This window comes from Pan paniscus, chromosome 9, assembly GCF_029289425.2.
Source record: "Pan paniscus chromosome 9, NHGRI_mPanPan1-v2.0_pri, whole genome shotgun sequence".
Taxonomy (NCBI): Eukaryota; Metazoa; Chordata; class Mammalia; order Primates; family Hominidae; genus Pan; species Pan paniscus.
Window position 1 is genome coordinate 134747899 of NC_073258.2, and position 18684 is coordinate 134766582.

General features: G+C 55.1%; 2 long non-coding RNA genes across 2 annotated transcripts in view; one reads left to right on the plus strand and one right to left on the minus strand.

The window, feature by feature from the left end:
* LOC117975082 (uncharacterized) overlaps positions 1-17347 on the minus strand; it is a 44145-nt gene extending 26798 nt beyond the window's left edge. The window contains exon 1 of the long non-coding RNA XR_010113411.1: positions 17246-17347. This is a non-coding gene — a long non-coding RNA (uncharacterized LOC117975082). The remainder of the gene's footprint in view (positions 1-17245) is intronic.
* Positions 2446-18335, plus strand: LOC117975081 (uncharacterized). Its single transcript, XR_004665334.4, has 4 exons — positions 2446-3595; positions 8192-15502; positions 17265-17557; positions 18199-18335. It is a non-coding gene; the product is annotated as an uncharacterized LOC117975081 (long non-coding RNA).
* Positions 18336-18684: the final 349 nt, after the last annotated feature.

The window sequence follows — 18684 nt, forward strand, 5'->3', positions numbered from 1 at the left end:
CCAACCCCAACAGCCCAATGTTTCTATCCTATCCAGACCCTGCCAAAATAGAAAGAGTACAAGGCAGTTGGTTTGTTGGTGTTATGACTTCTTTTCTTTTCAGGCAAGAAGTCAGATTTAAATTGTGCCTCAATCAGCACCGAAGCTGGAATGCTCAAGTCTCCTACACAATGGCTTACATAAAAACAGCTCACCTCTCATTTCTCTCTCTCTTTGTTCTGCTATTTTCCAATCACTCGGTCAAGTAATATCTATTAAGTGGATATGTCTGCAAGGCACTGCGCAGAAATGTAATCCAAAATGACAAGGTCCTTGTCCAAGAGGAACTTAACAATTCCACAAGGATCCAGCACAGATGGGAGCTTTAAAGGCAGCCCACTGCCCTCATGCAGGGGGGGAAGATAAAGGATTTTTTTAATGCCTTTTAATGTTTTAAAGTTTCTTTTACCTACTTCAGTTGTTAATTTTATACTGACATCATGTTTTTGGTGTCTGTCTTTGAGTGTTAAGCCTGTCTTCTGTCTTCTCATCCAGGGAGGAAGTCAAGCTGCTCCAGACATCAGCACTCCACTTCACAAACTCACCACCCATGCTCTCTCCTGTGGGGACCTCAGCTTTGCACCTGGATGTGCCAACCTGGCTCCTGCATTTCCATACCCCAACGCAAGAGTCTCAATGCAAGGGCTGTAACATGCCAGCAGTGTCTGTACAAGCAAACGATGGCACTCGTAGCAGATAGAGGGCGTGGGGCAGTGGAGCTGTGCCTTCCCCTCTCCTGAGTCCCCTGGGCTTCGAGCAGTCTTCACGCTCCTGAGTTCTTTCTCAGAATTCCCTCCTAAACCTCTTAGCGAGTAAATGCTGCTTGCCATATCCTCTCTTCCTTTAGTCTTGACGCCTAAATACTCCACATCTGCTCCATAAATAATAACTTCTCTAGAGCTCTTTATAATTTACGAAGGGCTTGCACCTATAGTTTCTCATTTAATCTTCTCAACCATCCTGCGGGACAGGGTTATTATTGCTCCTTCTTTACAGATAAGAACCTGAAGCTCAGGGAGATTTAGTGAGGGGCCCAAAGCCTCACAGCTGGACCCAGCTGAACTAAGCTGGGACTTAACCGAGCTCTTTCGGCTTCTATATGAAATTAGAGGGAGAAACTGCTTCTCCCCACTGAGTTCTCTCCTCCCCTAACGTGTCACATCCCCTGCACCTGGTGTTCTGGGAAGCTCACATCTCAAGCTCTCTCCTGGACTCCTTATACTGCACAGAGCCCAGAGCTCCAGACACAACAAGAGGGGGTTCCACAGAAGAAGGGGCATAAAAGAGATAAAAGAGAGCCAAGGGCACCTGCTGCTCACTCCCGACCTGGGGACCAGGCAAAGTGGCCCAGGCCAACGTTAGAGTCCTCTGTGGGGGGATCAACGGTTTAAAACACATAGTGTGGTTTCAAGGGTTTCTTAGGGTTGATTTTTTTTTTCCTAGACAAATACAAAGAAAAATGAAGAAAAAATTAGGACAATGTCCCAGGAGCCTCAAGTAAAAACTAGGAAGCAGCTGGTGGTGGAGGAAAAGCCACGCCAGGGAGATAGAAATGGAGTCTCCAGGCCGGCTGAGGCATGTGTTTAATGGAGGCCGGCTGTGGAGTCTGTTTAATGGAGGCCGGCTGTGCAGGTAGAGGACGGAAGTGTCGGGAGCCCTCCCTGCAGAAGAAGAGGTGTGTCGACCCCACAGCTGCCAACGTGTCCCAGAATGAGGCCCCTCGTGAGTCTGCAAGGGCTGGAAAGCAAGCCTGCCCCAGGTACGCGTGGGGCGGGGGCTGAGCCTCCAGCGTCCCCAGTGTTCATAAGGAGGAGGTGTGTGGGAGCTCCCTGGGGGCTCAGGCCAGGGTCAGGAGCTGTGGAGGAGAACTGCGACCACCCTGCTCCTGGCTACCTCGAGCCCACGCTGGCTCGTTTGGCAGTGAGAAGACAAATGCCAGGTGGGGCTTAGGAGGAGGACGGTGGGGAGCATAGAGAGGTCGGTGGATGAGAAAGACGGGAGGGGACTGGGGCAGAGGAAAGGGCTGGGCCCCCAGGATGAGGGGGAAAGGCAGGCAGGTGATCTGCAGGTGGGAAGGAGAGAGAAGATGGGAGCAGAGAAGAAACCATGAGGCCAGATAACAGGGCAGAGAAAGGAGACGGAGAAGCCACAGGGGCTCGGGGAGTGATGTGACATGTGGGTCACCTGTGAGGGCAAGCACCCCAGTCCTCTCTTCCTAAAGGCTGGTGGAAACAGGTGGTAGAAGGTGCCGGATGCCTGCCACTCATGCCCTCTCCTGCCTTCCCCCATCTCCCTCATCTCTGTACCCTCCCCTGGGGGCTGAGCCCAGGTTCTGCTCTGCTTCTCAGTCCTCTTGTCCCTCAGTTGCCACTTTCTGCATTTTTCCAGATTCTTTCTGTTCATTCACCTGCCACAGACAAGGGCTGAAAATTCAGAAGCCAAGTTTCTGATGCCAGCTCTGTTCCTCAAATGCTGGGCCGCACTGGAGGAGTGCCCTCTAGTCTGAACTCCACAGCTGCTTCATTGATACCCCTCCCACGGAGTTGTAAGGGGATAATAGAGCGGATGAAAAAGGACTGTAAAAGCCCCAAAGGATGAAGACACTTTGGATCCTACGTTTGTTTCCAGGACTGAAGCCCTCGGGTTTCTTTAAGGGGAGACGTCCTTGTGCTCGTCCTTGTCCTCGTTCTCCTGTGCACCATGGCTTTTGCTGTGGGCCTGACACACCTTGGGGCTCCCTTGTTTCAGGTCAGAAGAGGAGAACTTGTAGAGTGAGCCATGCTTGGGTGGAAGGTAGGTGGGCTCACCAACATCCTCTACACAATTAGTACAGACTGTGATCTGAGGTGGCGTCCTAGAGCTAGAGGCTAAGAAGTCTCATGCCTGAAGCAGATCTAGGCATTTAACACGCAGAATAAGCTAGGTGGGTTTTCAAGGAGCTGCTGAATATGCATGAGAGGCAGCAAGAGAGAGAGCAGGAGAATGAACATGGGGGAGACGCAGAGAAGCACACGGAGGCATAACTGATAAAGGCAGAGGAGGAAAGAAGGTCTCGGAGACCAGGGCATGAATGTGGTTGCACAGAGACAGGGAGAAGGATGGGGAGAAATGAGGAGCAGGAAGAAGATTCCGAGAGAAATAAAGAGGCCGAGAGGAGCTGAGCCAGGCAGCCGGTGGAGCAGGCAGATGGAACAACAGACACAAAGAACAGAGCCACAGAGTGGGCACACAGCAAGGCCTGGCAGCCAAGCCCTGTGGGTTTGGTGGGAGCAGATGCTTGTATGGGAGCAGCAGCTGATGGCCCCCAGCACGTGCATCCTTGTTGACTCCAGGCCGAGCACAGCCTCCTCGGCAGCCGGCCTTAGCCTGGAGGAGCAACCCTGGTCCAGAGAGGCAGACGAATGGCGGCCCTGCCCCGTGGGGGCTCCGGTTCTTCTCCTCCATCCTCCTCCAGGCTCCGCCCACCTGCTCCGTCTGCCTCCCAGGGCCTCGTGAATCCCAGGGAAGCCATGAGCTGCCACATCACGCCCGGAAGGAAGCGGGCTGCGTTGGAGGGGTGAGTGTGAACCGCTGCAGTGTGCTTAGCTCTTCCTCTGGTGGGAGCATGTGCAGGGGTGTGCACGCTGTGGGAGGGGCGAGAGGGGGAGAAACGTCTGGGCTGCATGGGAACTAGCGCCAAGAGGCTGGGACGAGGCGGGGTGGGGACAGATCCCCGGCAGCACTGCTGGCACAGCTGCCACGCCCAGAGCCCTCTCCACCCCTGGCTGCCTGGATGTGAGCATCTGCAGCCCCTTTGCCGCCACCCAAGCCACCAGACTGCCATAACCTCCTCTGAGCGGAAAGGATCTGAGTGGACCCTGGTTTTTGGGTCAGAGGAGCCTTGGGGCTTCCTTGACCTCATTCTCTCCAGCTGCTACCCACAGGCCATTTTCCCATCACTCCACAATAGTCTGGTGTGAGTGGTGCCCCCACCCCAAGAAGCTCAGAAGGCCCAGGGAGAGGGAGGGTTCCACCAGGACCTAGCCTTCGCCCCAGTCCAAAGGCAACTCCCACACTGCCCTCCACACCCCCTCAAGCCCCTCCACAAAGGACATCGTCAGAACACTACAGGGACACCCCGACATCAGGCTCCCCACTGTGCCTGGGGCAGTCCTCGCTGGTCCCACACCCAAGGTCAGGGGTGCCTGCCAGTGGCCCAAAGTGCACAAGAGGCAAGCCCTGGGAGGGAAGAGGGTAGAGGGGAAGCGGGTGGGGAGGACAGTGTCGATTGCAGGCGCAATCCGAGCAAAAGACGGGCACCACAGGAGCCAGATGGGCCAAGAAGAAACAGAAGTTCAGTAGGAAGAGACAGATAAACAGCAGACACCAAGCAAGCAGCCAAGCATATGCTTTGCAAGCAGGCAACACAAGCACCCAGTAGGGTTTGGGGGGGTGGGGAGGGTACGTGAGCCCACAGGGAGGGGGACATTAGGTTTGCTGTGGGCTGACTCTGCCTGGTTAGAATCAGTGATCTAATCCTTCTCCACGGAGCCTCAGAAACATGGAGCTGCAGCCGGTGCTGGCAAGGAAAAGCAGCGTTTGGCAGGGTGGAAGGAAAGAGTGCTTATGCTGGTGCCCGAGAGATTGGTCTCTGGTAGAAGAAACATAGCCCCAGACTTGGAAGCCCGAATAGCCACGTGCTGTCTCCAAGACTCAGAGCAGAGACCCCTAAAGCTGAACCGGATTCACAAGAGGAGCAGAGGACCGCCTCCCGCAAACCCGGGAAGTCCTTGAGCCCTGCAGGTGCCGGCTTTCCCTGCTAATGAAGCCCATCTAGGCTGGAGCCCTCAGTCTGGGTGATGTCATCCTTTTGAGCTTCAGGCAGGCAAGGGGTGGAGCCAGGCTAGAGCTTTGCAGAGTTTGCACGCTCCACCCCTGACTGCTCTGACTTCTGGGCCCTGTCTCCCCAGCTCCCTCTTGGCCACGGCTTCCTGGCCAGCCCTGCTGGAAACCGGGAGCTGCTGCAGAGCTGGAGGAGGGAGGGGGTCACCCAGAGTCACCTCTGCAGAGAGCAGGGCCTGGCAGGGCGCTCTTCCACCCATCCATGCTTGTTCCTACGTTCACTTCACGGAGCCCTGAGGTTTTGCGGGAACCCAGGGTCCTGGGACCCCAGCCTCAGCCTCTCCCCTCCACCTAGCATGTCCAGAAATGCTCATCTGCAGTACCAAGTACCAGGTGTCCCAGTGGAATTTCTTCTCTGAATACCACTCCGGGGAGGAATAAAACTGAGGGAGATAAGCACCACCCTGGGTTTGTTCGTGCTGAGCTAAAGGAATAAAGGCTCTGCACTGAATTGGAGCCTGTTCTAAGCCCCAAGGCCAGCCAGCCCTCCTGCAGAATGGTGCCTTCACCTCTCACATGCTCCTGCTGGACATAAGCCAGCGCTGTGCCAACTGCTGGCCTCCCTCTGATGCTGGCATTGGCCCCAGCTTCCTGCCTCCCCTCCTCCAGGGCTACCCTAACCCATACCAGCCACCATGGCTTGAAGCATTGAGGTCTCTGGACTGGATAAAAATGTGGTCTCCCTCTGCCCATCATAGATGTGTAGGTGCTACTGGGGGTTTCCTCTGACAGCCCTATGCCTACCCAGGGTAACACAGGTGCCGGAAGCAGCCCCGGCTGGTCGGGGAAACTCACCACACCACAGGGCCTCTTGTTTGGACTCAGCTGCTTGGCACAGCCCCAGTGCCCAAGAGCAGAGAGGAGCTTTCCCAGGTGCAAGCCCTCAGAAAAGCCTGGGAGCCAAGCCTCTGTGTGCCCACGTGCCCAGGGCAGATGCCCCGCTCAGTGCCAAGGCCCTCTTAGCCCTCCCCAAGCCGTCGGCTCTGTAGCCATATGTCTGGGACAGACAAAAGTGAGGATGAGGGTGACACTGGCGGAGGAAAGGAGCGGGTGAGACTTCTACTGCGATTCATGAAGCCCTGGGTTAGGGCCTCAGCAAGACCGACTGGCACAGGCCTGATTCACAGCAGGAAAATGCTGCCCCGACTTTGCCAGCTCTTGACACACCCTGATAGCCTATAGCATCATGCGTATTACACTTTGCAGTCTGCTTTCTTAGATGTTGAATTGTATTCCCACAACACTGCCATAATGGAGATAAGGCAGATAGTATTTTAATCCATTTTATGGATGAGGAAACTGAGGTAGGATTTGAACATCTATTTCTGGAAGGCCTCACAAGGCATGTGAAGGTATACAAAAATAAATGAGCAAAATAGCGTGTTATGAAGCCCAGGCTCCCAGAGGCCTGGTATCACCATCCTTCCCTACATCATGCTCAACTCAGAATGAAGAGACACGGCGATGGCTAGGGCAGAGGTTCTCCCCCACGGACAGCTGCTTGAGGAAGGAGTGAGGAAAAGAGAGCAGGCAATTGAGTGATGAAGTGGACTGTCACCTGGCCTGTGTGCCTGGGACCTGGGCATGGCCCGCATGTGCAGACGGCATGAAGGCTGTTGTTTCTGTGTGCACATGTGTACATGTCATGTAGGATGTGTATTCTGTTTTTAGGCCTGTACATACGTAGCTCCATTGTGTGTGTTTATATGGGTGTGCTAGGAAAGGGCATTTCATATGTTCCAGCTAACTATATCCAGTAACGTGTATGGATGGCAAATGCGCGGACCCGAAGGATAGAAAAGGAAGACGAGGATGGTTATGTGGAAACGTGAGCAGGGTCTGTACATGTTTGCTGGATGACTGTAAGAGAAGCATTATACACACGGATTCAAGAATCCGCCTGTGAGGCTGGGCTCGGTGGCTCATGCCTGTAACCCCAGCACTTTGGGAAGCCAAGGCGGGCGGGTCACTTGAGGTCAGGAGTTTGAGACCAGCCTGGCCAACGTGGCAAACCTCCATCTCTACTAAAAATACAAAAATTAGCCAGGCGTGGTGGCGCGCGCCTGTAATCCCAGTTACTCCAGAGGCTGAGGGAGGAGAATCTCTTGAACCCAGGAGGCGGAGGTTGCAGTGAGCTGAGACGGCGCCATTGCACTCCAGCCTGGGCGACAAGAGCGAAACTCCGTCTCAAAAAAAAAAAAAAAAAAAGTGCACGTGAGCATAAGCTTGTGGGTGTGGGTGCACAAGCGTGGACTGTGTAGAGCGATGGCTAAGTGTGTAAAGAGCTTGAGTACCAGCTGTAGAAGGGCATTTCCTGGGGGGGTCCCTGCTGAGACGCCAACTCAGGTGCTTCTGTGCCCTTCTTGCAGTGGGGTTCTTACAGGGCCGTCCCACGAGCCTGCTCAGAGCCAGGCAGCCCCGGCCAAGCCTGTGCCACAGTGCAGCAGCTCCTTCACCATCCACGCTCCTCCCAATTCCGCAGAGGACCCGAAACCTCAGTCCCGAGCAGATCAGTTGCCGCTAATAACATTTAAATTCTGGCCTGGAGGTGCCGAGGCGGCCCTGGGAAAGAGGAAGGAAAAGGTGGCATGGATTTCCCAGGAGGGACTCGGAGTGAACAGATCTGATCCTTCCGAGCCTGCAGTCTCCAGCCCCGCACCCCCGCCCCCACCCCCACCGCCAAGCCGAAAACCCAATCCTGGGCCCACCCGTTTGCGTGGATGCCACAGCTCGGCCGGAAGGCTTCAGCGTGGGAGGGGGTGGGGGTGACACCAGGGCTGCCCCTTGAGAGCGACACTGGCCTGAACCCCGTTCTCCCCGCGCCCCCCAACCCCCCACCCCCGCCTCGCTGCAGACGGTTCGCCTTCTCCACTCTTCTCCACTCTCCCAACCGGAGGGCCGGGGAGGGGGAGCGGGAGGAGGGGCGGTGCAGGGGCGGGTCTCCTCCGAGCAGGGTGGCCCTCAGCACCCCTTCCCAGACGTGTGCCTGGCACACCCACACTCTCGCACGGAAAAGCCCCACTTCTCCTCAGCGTCTGGGTGCTGGGCCGTGCCGGGCCCTCCCCCGTGGAACTGAGATTTATGAAGCCGTAACCGGCCAGCGCCGCGGCAACCTCCGCTTAATCCTGGAGCCAGGCCGGCCTCCTGCGCCGCAGAGGGGAGGCGCTCGGTGGGCGCTGGGCGGAGGCGTGGGACCGGCAGAAGGCGGCTGGGAGCTCTTCCCAGGAAAGGCCAGCACCTGAGGTTGCACTTTCTCCCCGTTTCCCCTCAGTGAAAGACGCACCAGCAACTTAGAATTCGAGGCACTGCGGAGCTGGAAGGGGCCTCGGCGCTGCTCCCTCCGCCCCCTTATTTCACAAACCGGAAAGCTGAGACCCAAAGCAAGGAAGGGACTTGGCCAAGGTCAGAGCTCATCTGGGACCACACGAAGATGATAACTTGCTAGGAGTTTTGCAAATGGGTTTGTCTACAGTTTGGTAGAATTAAAACATTTTTTTTAGTTCAAATTTTCAACAGTGGCCGGCTTCCTCTGATCCACAGTGGTGGAGCACTGGGATTGACATTCAGCTGCAAAGCTCTTGCTGGGAAACGCGGTGACCGAGCCGTCAGCACAGGCGGCAGCTGCCTCCCACACTTAAGACAGGACTTCTAAAGCCACAGTCCCTGTGTGAGCCTCCTGGAGCTCACAGTCCCTCAAACGGCAGGCAGGTTTGTGAATGTTTCCGTGTTCTGAACATTTTTCTGAAAAAGGGTTCACAGCTTTAATTGATTTACAAAGAGACGTACACCATGGAAGAGATTGAGAATCATTTCCTTAAAGCAACAAGAATCTAGGCTGGGGAGAAATCAGATTTTAGGAACGAGCTGCTAGGCACCGTAGCAGCATTCAGAGACATGAAAGCATTGGATTGTTTCCTAGATTTAAGAGCATATATTTTGCAACATGAAAGGGCTTCTATGCTCTAGAATGTAAGTTCCTCAAGGATAGGGGTCTAGTCTATCTCTTCACCTAAGGTATCCTTAGATCCTGGATCAGCCTGCGCGTAATCACAGGTGCGAACACACGTGATTAATTTGTTAGTCTGCACAGCACTTCTCTTTCCATGCCCACTCCTGCCTGGTCTCCAGCAGTCGTGAGAATTGCCATCGTTAAGGAAACCCTGATGCAAGAATTGCAAGAATGACTCTGTTTGTTTGTTTATTGAGACGGAGTCTCGCTCTGTCGCCCAGGCTGGAGTGCAGTGGCGCGATCTCGGCTCACTGCAAACTCCACCTACCGGGTTCACGCCATTCTCCTGCCTCAGCCTCCCGAGTACTGGGACTACAGGCGCCCGCCTGCGCGCCCGGCTAGTTTTTTGTATTTTTAGTAGAGACGGGGTTTCACCGTGTTAGCCAGGATGGTCTCGATCTCCTGACCTCGTGATCCGCCCGCCTCGGCCTCCCAAAGTGCTGGGGTTACAGGCGTGAGCCACCGCGCCCGGCCAAGAATGACTTTGTAAATCAGTGTTGACATTCAGGACCTTTTTTCATTTCGTGTTAAAGACTGATCACCCTGGGAAAATCAAGGCAGTCCAGCCAAACCCCTACTCCCAATCAAATGCAGTTTGTATCGAACCCCACGACTGCCCAGCACCTTTGGGAAGCCCATTGCTTTCTGTGCAGACGCAGAGCTCCCAGAAAGCACAGGTGGATGTGCTCAGCTTGCCTTGTGACGTGAATGCCTGAAAACAGAACAAGACTAAAAATTCACTGTCTCAGAGCCTGCAGCCTGGGAGTCTGAGTTCTCAGGGACAAGAAGAGAAGAGTTCCCAGTGTGGCAAGGACCAGGCGGACCAGCCTTAGGCCGGGCTCTGGTTCCTCCCCTCTCTGTGGATTCCCTTTGATCCTCCCCTCCTGCCCCACTTTGCAGCCTCCACAGCTTAGCTGCTAAATCACTGGGGATTAAGACGCTAGGGGCCGGAGGGGAGGGCAACTCGTCCTGGGACAGAAAGGGCTCCTTTCCTGGGAGGGGTGAGAGGAAGCTGGGGTTCTCAGGGCCCCTGGCTGGGCCAGCCTTCCTGCCCTCCCCCACCAGCCTCACCCCCGTTAGCTGAACCTCCCGTGGACAGGCAAGCTCGGAGAGGCAGTTGTGCAGCTGCTGCTTCTGTCTGGGACTAAAAATAGTCTCCTCTCCACCCATGTCCAGCTCAGGCTGGGCCAGAGCTCCGAAGAGGACTCACAGGCAGTGGGGGGGACAGAAGGTGGGGCCAGAGACAAGTGCCCCCATGGGCAAAGAGTAGGTGAGACGGGGCAGGGAAGGTAGGGCTGGGGCCTGCCTCTCAGCTCTGATCCCCCAGAAACTCCCTTAGGAAGGAAGTAGAGTTTCTCATCCCTGTGTTTCTGAGGGGAAAAGGAGACAGAGAAAGGTTGGGCAGGCTGACTTGGGTCACGTACCAATATCTAACGTTTATGAAGTGCTTGTCAGACACTGTTTTAAGCTCTGTAGATGTCAAAGGACCCCATGACGTAGGTATTATTATTATTCCCTTTGACAGTTGAAGAGATGAAGGCACAGAGGCATGAACTCCTGTAGCCAGAGAGTGTGAGCTGGACTCTACCTGGAGCAGCCCGGGTGCAGAGCCCATGCCCCCAACCATGTCCGTGGTCGAGGCCCAGCCCAGACAGGGCACCAAGGGGCTGAGGAAGAGGAAGTAAGATGCCAGGGTTGCCATGCAGGAGGGCAACCCCGAGTGAGATGGGCATCGTGGCCTAGGGCCCACCTTCCGGAAGAGCTCATCAGAACTTCGGACACACTGCATGGGCCTAGACCCAGGGCTTGTTGAGCTCCTCCCTCGGATTGGCTTCGAATTTTAGGTGAATCCTCTCTAGCGGCCACATTCACCCTTGCAAGCCTGCACTTTGTCATCTTCTGAAAAGGTGCAGGAACATGATGCCCAGCTGACTCCCAGGGAGCGGGAGCCCCAGAGGCCAGCGGAGCACAGCCGCAGCAGGCAGATCTGTTGGGAAACCACGGGAGTATAGGAGCAGGGCTGGGGGCACCTGAGGGCCTGTGGAGCCTGAATTATTGAAACGCTTAGAGTAAAGCAGATTTAGATTTCACAAAGACAGAGGTGAAGGTGGGTGAAGACGGAGGGAAGGATTTAAAGGGAAAGAGAAAGAGGAAAGATAAGAATGAGGGAGAAAGGGGAAGAGAGAAAGAAAAAGAGAAGTAGAGTTATCGAAGATGACTGCAAGTCTGGCCTCTCTCAACCCAAGGAGCCAAGGAGGGGAAGGCCGGCCTGAGCAGCAAGGTAGACAAGAGCTCAGGAGCTCAGGCGGGCAGGGACAGAGCCCTGGCTTCAGCAAGAGCGTGGGGAACAGAGGGCAAGGGGGTCCATGCAGCCCAGGATGGCAGGGTGCTCATACACACAGCCTTGGTCCTGTCCCCTCTCCCATTGCCGCTTTTGAGCTCACCTTGTTTAAGGCCAAAGCACACACCATCCTCCCACAGAGCCACTAATGCAATTAACAAAACACATTCATAAATCTTGCATGGCGTCCGGAGCTGTCTCCTCTCCCTAAGCACAAAGGCCAGCTCCGGAGATGCTGTGCAGAGAGCTGTCTGACCTCTCCAGCGTCAGGGCCCCCTGAAAAGCGCAGCATAACCCTTAGTAGGACAGAAAGACCATTCTCTTCTGCCAACCATTACAAAGTGGAGTGGGGCTGGGGTTAGGAAACACAGACAAATCAGAAGAGGCTGAGAAGGCGGAGATGAAAGTGCATAGGTGTTTGCAGGGAGCTGGGGAATAGTTCGTGCCTTCCAAGCTCAACAAGAGAGCATTCAGCAGAGACCAGAGAATCACCACTTTTGGAGGGTGATTTTACCTTGTGAGAACAGAGCACAGGGTGTGTGGGACCCAGGGCATCTTCGGCAATGCAGGCGTGACCTGGCGGGATGTCGGTGTTTGTGTTTGCATGTGTGTGTGCGTGCGTGCATGCTCAGTCTGGAAAACTGGTGACTCACTAAAACACCGAGCTTTCTGATCTGAAGAGCTTATATTTGGCTATTTTTAGCTCATCTTGTCTCTTGGCCCTTTTTTCCCCCTTGTCTGTTTTCAAATGTAGAGGAGTCTGGAGACCATGAATGCCGTGTGTGTGTGTCTGCTAATTTAGAGCTTGGGCCCAGAGGTGGGTACCCCTGAAAGTGCAGAGATGAAGGCACGTGGGGTGTATGTGTGTACAGCAGGGACACACTGACACAGACAGGGTGCACATGCTCTTATTCTGGCATGTACACACGCGTACCATGCATACGTGCAAGCAGGAGTGAGGCCAGAAACGTCCCTGGAAACTCCGGCCTACACTCTCTTCACGTGGGTTGGTGTACAGCTACCCACTATGCATACTTCACAAGTATAACTGCCTCCCCACCCCAGCCCCTGCCTCACACGACCCAGGTGGGCACACTCTCATGAGGCACATGGCCACAGGCACAGTCTGGGCCTATCTTGGGGAATGGCCCCAGCCCCTGTGCCTTGTTTCTTCTCTGTTCAGCCACTCTTCCAAAAATTATGACTTCTTCTCAAGAAGGCCTTTCTCTGCTGGTTGGCAATAGGAAACACGAAGTGCCAGCTTCTGCACTTGGCTTCTCCTGGGACTCATTCAGCTGATCCCACCTGCCCACCACCATTGGCCGAGACCCCCTCCCCAGTCCAGTGGTCATCCAGCTACAGGGGGTCTGGCAACTGCTTAGAGAGGCCAGGCAGGGGTCAATGCTGTGTGAGCTCCGTTCCTCTAGCCGGGAGAGAGGGAGAAAGGAGAGCGAGCTCGGATTGCCATCTGCCTAGGTGCAGTGTGGGGCAGGTGGGGAGCAGAGCTCAGATTGCCATCTGCCTAGGTGCAACGTGGGGCAGGCAGGGAGCGGACAGCACTCTTCAAGGCTCTAGAACGCTGGTGGGTTCCTGGACCTTGACTCTGTGTGACAGGACTGTGTATGCAACCCAGTGTCAAGAGCAGAAATGCGCAAATGCTGCCTATGACCAGTGCCTCAGTGATGCGGCACGCCTGGGAAAGGGCACCCACAGCCTCTCTTTCCACACAGCACACATGCTGTGCACTCACGCACAGCAGCACGTGCCTGCATGCACACACTCTTAGAAGCCTACGTGAGAGAGAACACGAGCCTTCGTTACTCCAGACACCAAAGCAAGCTCTGAGCTGCATCATCCCTCAAGTCTGCAGTTTAGGCATGGCTCAGAGGCCCCAGCCAAGGCGGCCAAAACCCAGCCACGTGTTGCTCCTTAAGCCATGTCTTCTGCTGAGGGTCTGCGTCAGCCCAGAGGAGGGTCCCTCGGTCTCCCTTGCCTGCCGGGAGGCCCTGTGGTTCCTGGTGTCCAGTGGGCTCAGCATCACGTCCTGGAAGGAGCCACTACCCGCCTACTGCCCCACTGCATTCCACTCCACACACATCTGGGGGTCCAGCGCTCTGTGCAAGGCACTCCATGTCGTCATTATGAAGGAGGACCAGCCGGAGTCCCCACCCCCAGACCCCTGCCCCAAGATAGGCTGGCACAGAAGAAGATGCCTGCACAATTAGCCATTGCAGGACTCGCCACCTAGGGTGCGTGTGGTCATGAGCCACGCAGAAGGGATAATTCTCTCTTCCTCCTGGGGCCTGGGGGCCTTCACAGAGAACAGGACAGGGGCTTTTGCCTGGGCCCTGAATAATGAACAGATCTCCCCAGGCCAAAGAGGAACTTCTCAGGCAGGGAACTGCCTGCATGAAGGTGTGGGATTGGGAAGCGTGGACAGGGGCTCGTGGGGAGAAATCAGATCTTGCCAGCAGACAGACTGGAGCTCAAGCCTGCCTGACTTGCCTCCGGTTCTGTGGCTCTTGCCTGAAGGAGAAGTGATTTTGAATTATCTACCTCTCTTCTTACCCCACATGGAAGGAAAAAGTCTTTTTATCTTGAAAGATCTGGACTCCTTCTGCCTTCTGAGCATCTGTAAGATGGAGATACTAATAGGGCCTTCCCTATAGAGATATTTTGAAGATTAAATGAGAGACCTCATGGAAAGCTGTTAGCACAGAGCTGAGTAAGTAAGCATTGTCATTAGTTATTATTATCCTATTTTATAGGCTACCACAGTGATTCTCAACCGATTTTACCCCTCAGAGGTCATTTGGCAATGGCTGGAGACATGTTTGGTTGTCACAACTTGCAGGAGTGGGAGGGAGGCTGCTCCCCGCCCCTGGTGGGTAGGGCCAGGGTGCTGCTAAGCACCCACCACGCACAGGGCAGCCCCCACAGCAGAGCAGAGCCCCCCCAGAATGCAGAGAGCACAGAGGCTGAGAAGGCCTGGGCTGGGGGGTTTCACCTTCTCCTGAAGACAGTGCGGTGACCACGATTTTCAAGCAGGGAATGACATCATAAAATCTAAGTTTCAGAAAGAAAAATCTGGCAACGTTGTGACATGTCTAGAAAGCTCAGCCAGGGGCACTGCAGACCTGCAGATGAGACCGGGGGGAAGGAGGGCTGGGTCTGCAGCAGGACCAGGAGGCCACACATTGGCGAGAAGAGAGCAGGAGAACCTGCCGAGGGCTAGAGGAAGGAAGGGACAGGCCTGGGGCCACTGGAGGACCCTAAAGTTTCCAGCGCATGGACCTGAGCAGATGGTAGTGCCGCCTTTCAACAGCATAGGAAGAAAAGACTCCATTTGGGAACTGTGTCCTCCAGGGCCCAGGTTGGGGGAAGCTCCTCCACCAACCTGTACGTGAGCCATGCCCCTCCAGTCCATCTGCTCCCACTCAAGGGGGGACCACCCTTCAAGAGACCCTCACGCAGCCCATCAGTGCCCAAGAGAGGCGGGCATCCAACTGCACCATCTCCCTCTCCTTCCCCATGCAGCTCCCTCTGAATGATGATCAGTGAGGCCCTGCAAGACGGCCTCCCGAGGCCGAGCCACCGAGCTGCAGGACGAAGATGATCTTTCTGGGCTCCTGATGTCCAGACCCTGTCTTGTCTTTCAGCATGTTCAGAATACCTGTGGCTGCTGTGGGCAGAGAGGAGGTACCGGGGAAGTCCTGGCAGACTTATCTATCGGCAGAGAGACTGAGTCTCCACGCCACCCCAATTCCCCCTGCCCTTTTGACTGAGCTCTGAACACAAGTTCGAGGAGCTGGGGGAAAGCTCCAAGCAGTCAATACATCAGCCAGTGAGCACGTGACATGTCCTGTCTCGTGCTCAGCGCTGGGGAGGACATCCCCACAAATATCACAGCTCAAATTCACTGGTTGGGAAGGCAAGACTCACAGGCAGAGAACAGTCAAAAAACTATTAAAGAGGCCCCTGGCATAGTCTGAGGAGCCCTGCATAGAGGTAAGACCAGAGTTCTATCCCCAGGCCTCTGGCCTGAAGCAGGTCCCTGTACTTCCAAAAGCTCCAGCTACACCAAGTTATAGACAACTTCTCATGGCCTGGATTGTGGATGGCAGTGGCGCATCTGATTGATGGGTACTGATGCCTGGAGCACTGTGCTGAGGAGGAATCTGAGGCAGCAGCAAGTTTAGTAGGACTGTGATGGCCAACCGGCGAGGCGAGCGGTAGGTGCCACCGGGATGTCATGGGGATGTACCTCCTGCTTATTAACCCTTCTGGTTAAGAGCAACCGACTGGGGCCATTTCTAAGGACTCCTCCAGCTCCCAAATGGGATAATTCTATGATGGAAATGTTACATTTCAAGGCACTGGCTGGAGCACAATGAGGCAAAGCAGGAAGAGATCTGTGTGGGTTGGGATGATCAGGGAAGGCTTTGGGAAGGAGGCGGCACTTTAGTGCGGCCTCAAGGTGGGGGAGTGTGAGTAGCTGTACCGGAGGTGGGAGGACGTTTATGTGCATAAAACTGGGGCTGAGCATGGGCTGTTCTTGGTACAGGAGGGAGGCGGCTAGCATCGCTGGAATGCGTTGTCTGTGTTTGGGGCAAGTATGATTACATATGGGAGAGCACACTGCCCGAGAGCTTCCCACATTGAAGCTACAAGCAAAGATGACGTTCCATGCATGCTGGCTTCCAGTCCTCACAGCTCGTCTTCAAGGCAAATGCTCTTCCCAGCCTTCCCTAGCATTCTGTGACTTGCTCAGGGCTACCGCTGGCAGGTGCGAATCCTGCATTCAGCCTGGGCAGTGCGGTTCTGATGGCTTCGGGCATAACTTCTCTGCTCTGGTGCCTTCTCTACTCTTAGAAGCTGACCAGTAAGGAAACCCAGCAATGCAGTTGAGACACCATGGCCGGATCTGTGGATTCTAGGGACCAGGAAGAGGCAGGAACAGCTGTAGACTGAGGAAGGAGGGCCTTGCTTGAGTCATCAGTCACACAAACAGATCCAAGCAAAGAACAGGGCAAGGTGGACACAGATCAAAGATAGGCACTAAGTGCCATTGGGTTAGGGCTTGCTTTAGACTTCCCCCAAGTCCTACATAATCTACTGGAAACAACAAAAAGTGTCCCAACCCTATGGGAATAGGCAAGAAGGTGTGGGAGGTCATGAAATTCCAGGGACGTGGGGCTCAGCCTGTGAAGATGGGAATAGAGCCTGCCATGGTCTTAACACCAGCCCAGAGGCAGAAGGCAACTGTCTAAATAAAGATCTCATTTCAGACAAAGCTTAACCCTGCCTTTGCCCAGGCCTGCAGCCTCCAGCTGTCTCCACGCTGTCCCTGCCTGTCACCTGGTGGTGCGCTGGGGAACTTTCTCCCTCCTTCCCAGCCCTCTCTCCTTCCTTCCTCCTTACTGGGTTCACAGACAGCTCCAGCCTCCACTCAGCTTGGCCTCTCAGTTCGACGGCACCCAGAAGGTCCTGTTGTGCACCGCCCTGCCCCCAGGCTCCTAAGCAGGGGAAGATGCTAAGTTTCGTCTTGCTTTCTTCACCTCTCCCACCACCCTTGTCCCCACCCATCCGGGGATGGATCTGAAACCAGCCCGGGTATGAAACTCTCTGGCCTCTCTCCCAAACATCCTCGTGCCCCTGCTCCCCTTGCTCTGGTCCCACTCCATCTCAAGCCCCCTCTGCAGTCCTCCCTTCTGGTTTCTCCCTCTGGCCTCCGGGAGGCCTCTGGTGCCTGCACAACTTCCTGGCATTGAGGAAGGACCAGAGCTGTAACGTGGGGCTGGAAGGTCCCAGAACCACCAGCTAGTCCTGCCCTGCCAGCCTCTCCTTGTTAAGCTCTCCCTCCTGCTGTTCAGTCTATGCTCGATGACTAGAGGCCTGATTTTGAAACTCTCTTTTGGGGCCACTGGGTCAGGCCAGCCCTCCTCACTGTCAGGAAATGTATCCTCATTTCTTACCTTAATTTCTCAACTGCAGCCGTTCTTTCTTGCTCTGAGAAGTCACCCGGCGTGATGCTGCGGCCATGCTACTCCTCAGCGCTCTGCTTCCCAACCAAAACAACGCTCCTTCTCATCTTTTCCAAAGCTTCCGGCCCCAGCAGTTCTCAGACCTGGGGTACTTTCCTCCCCGCAAGTAACAAAGGAGGACAAGCCCCAGCTTCTCTAAGATGCCTTCAGCTGCCTGGAAGAGGCCTGTGGAAGGCCCTGCAACTCTCCGCAGACCTCTGGGCATTGCTGCTGCTTCTCAGTGCCCCTCGTCCCCTCAGCCAGGTGAGTCACCATCATCCTCACTCCTCCCAGACCCGAAACCTCTCCTCTCCCATCCTTCCTTCTCTTTGTATCTCTTTCCGTTTAAACACGCGAACGAACGCGTGTCCACACACGCATATCATTTCGGGCCCTATCTGGAGCTGTCATTGACAGAACTCAAATTGTGATAGGCAAATTGGCTTCAATGTCAGAGACAGGAAACCCAGTGATGCATCTCCCGGTGCCTGGAGAGCGAGGAGATAAGAGAGCAGAGATGGGCTGCCTCGGCCAGCAGCACCGGAGCAGGGACTGTAGCCAGGGAAGCAGGTCTTCTGCGGCTCCGGCTCAGGCACCACAGTCCTGAGTGCTGGGGAGCCTGGCTTGATTCTTACCCCCAGCGTGATGTGGGATAACAAAAGGAGGATGGAGCACCTCCGAGATGCACTGAGCCCTTCCCGAGGGCTTCTCTAAGACAACCCAAGTTCTTTCCTAGCGGGAATCAGACATCTACAGCAGGGACCCTTAGCCCCCAGATGCCACATCCTACATGTAGGGCCGGTCACTGCCCTGGCAGTTAGGAGGGGACGGGTGAGAGCTGCTGCCGAAAAGAGGAGCAGCCGTTCCAATGCCATCATACCTCTGCTTGTCCCCGTTACATAAAGCTCCAGCTGACTTGGCGTAATGACTAAGAAAACTTTCCAAACTTTCCGAAGACAGTTGGTGATCCTCTACCCTCCCGGTGACTGGTGAGAACTACCCCCACAGAGAGCCAGCAGAGAGGAAGGCTCCCAGCTCCGGGCCCTGACTCATCACACACACAAACACTCCCCAGCACTCTTTCCCAAAACAGTTCCCCTCCCACCCATCCACCCTCCTACCGGGGCTGGGTGACAAAAATGAAAGCCCCAGAGATCTTGCCAAGTTCTGGGCCACGCTCAGCCCAGGGAACACGCAATTCCCCATAGAATGGGAGGAGCAGGCCCCGCCCCCTCTGGAAGCAAACAATGTCCATTGGAAGGAAATGACCACCTGACTCTACAATGATCACTGTATTGTTTTCCAAATACCTTGGACCACTCTCCCCCAAGAAAGAGTTCAAAGCTCTATAATCATAAAATATTAGAGCTTAAGGCAATCTTAAAGGTCAT